Below are 2,128 nucleotides of genomic sequence, written 5' to 3'. Positions count from 1 at the left end.
CACCCCACCCCGCCTGCCCGACACCTAAGAGCAGAGAGGATGCCGAAATGATGAATAAGTTTCCATGATAATAAAAACATATCGACACGGCAAAGGCCCCTCCTCGCGCCGTGCCCTCGTGGACGCAGCCGCACGTGAGTGCAAAGGTCCGCGGGCGCCACTCGATCCGCTGCAGCCTCTCTTCCTCCTCCTCCTCCTCCTCCTCCTCCCCCTCCTCCTCCCCGTCCTCCTCCTCTCCAGGACGCCGCCGACACTCGCACACTCGCGCGCCGGCGGGGCGCCACTAGACATCGGGTTTATCAAACGCCGGGGATGCGAAGCAGCAGCGCATCATTCCCTGATGGCGGTCTTCCCTTTTGCGGCCGCGCCGCCGCGCCTTCCCCCCGCCGTTGTTGTTGTGCCATCCCCTTGCTCTCGAAGGGGGCCCGTCCGTGAGCCGCGTCCCTGACGTCGCTCTGTCGCACTCCCCGGGTCAGCGGCGGGGTGAGGGTTTTTAATTTCCCCAATATGCATTTTTGGGGGATAATTGTTCCAATAATTTTTTTTGTTACATGTCTGAAATTTTTCTTCGAAAGTTTAATTTTTGTCAAGTTTTTCTCGGAGTATTTGAATTTTTTCTATTTTTTTTTTTACGGGAATGTTTAAAAAATTTTCACCGAAAAATTTTCGGACTTTTAAATCCCTACGCGGTGGGTGTCTTGTCGGGGGGCTCGCTCGTGGCCCCCCGCCGCCGACCCTATTGGCCTGTACGGCTTCTTGAGCAGGAGTAGAGTAGTAGGGAGGATGGAGACGCACTCGGTGCGAGGAGACAGACGCGTGCCGGGCCGGTTTGACGTCGCGCTTTGAAGTCCCTCCGCCGCAAAAGGCGCCGGCGCCGACCCCCCCGCGGGGCCTCGGCAAACGCACAGCGCCGCGCCGAGGGAGGAAGAGGCACTCGACCGGCGCGCCGAGCAGCGCCGAGCAGCGCCGACGTCAGGACGGCCACGACCGCCTCCAGCAGTGCGGATGGCGCCCGTCCCAAAATTTTCCGAAAAAGTTCGAATCTGCACAAGAAAAAAAATTGGAAAATTGGAAAAATTGAAACTTTCCTTTTAAATTTTTATTTTTTTTAAAAAATCCGAAAAAAATTCCGAAACACACTTTTTATTTTGGAAAAGAAAAATCCCTAGTCGTGCACAAATTGAGTGGTTTTGTTACCCGCCATACTTTACAATTTTGAACTCAGATTTGGGTAGCCCGGTGGTGTATCTCCGCTCTATCAGCTTCTCTCGAATCCTCCTGTTCTTTCCCAGTGCGAGACCACCCCGCTCGTGGCTTCGCGTCTTTCTGCGCCTGCGAGTAAGGCAGCACAGCACAGCACAGCAAAAGCCACCCCCTATCCATCCCACAGCCCCCTCCCAAGCCCTGCGGCACACCACCAGCTCAAGCTTGGCGGGACCGCAACAGCAGCGCATGTTTAGGCCCTTGGAGCGTGGGAGGGAGGGAGGGAGACAGAGCAGAGAAACCCACTGGCTGGGCGAGGCGGAGGGCGGCGGAGGCGTGGCGTGGCGAGGGCAGAGCAAGCATTTCCGTTTACATTCCGAAATTGGTTTGCTCGAGTCGAGATGAGGAAATGCCCCGGTATGTGTGCGCGCTCGCAGGCGCAAAGTTCCACCCAGCGCGCGCGGCACTCACTGCCGCAGACGCTCGGAAACAACCCCGCTGCAGCCAGCAGCTCACGCTTATTATTTTATTTTTACTAAGCAGATGATACACATTTGACAGTACAGCTAACAGAACTAGCTAACTAAACCAGCAGATGTTGCCTTTTCTTTCGGCACTCTTAAAATTTCAACAAGCTGAAGCTGTAATTACAGCAGCACTTTTTTTTCTTCTTTAAAAAAAACTGCTTTGCTCCCCAAAGTAAAACGCATGCTGCAAAGTATTTTTTCTTCAAAAGTTCGCGTGCGCATGAGTGTAGCTCACCCACCTCTGGGATAGCGCGCAGCCATGGACCACAGAGAGGAGACAGCGCGCCATTTGTGCTGCTGGAGTGGGTGGCGGTGGCTGCTGCTGGCTTGATGGCGAAAGGGCGTGGTGGGCTAGTGGCCGCCGCGGGGGCGGGGCGCCGAAGCGGGGCGGGGTGGTG

The sequence above is a fragment of the Frankliniella occidentalis genome, unplaced genomic scaffold (assembly GCF_000697945.3).
Source record: "Frankliniella occidentalis isolate FOCC.00 unplaced genomic scaffold, Focc_3.1 Scaffold5, whole genome shotgun sequence".
Taxonomy (NCBI): Eukaryota; Metazoa; Arthropoda; class Insecta; order Thysanoptera; family Thripidae; genus Frankliniella; species Frankliniella occidentalis.
This window is presented reverse-complemented; position numbering follows the sequence as displayed.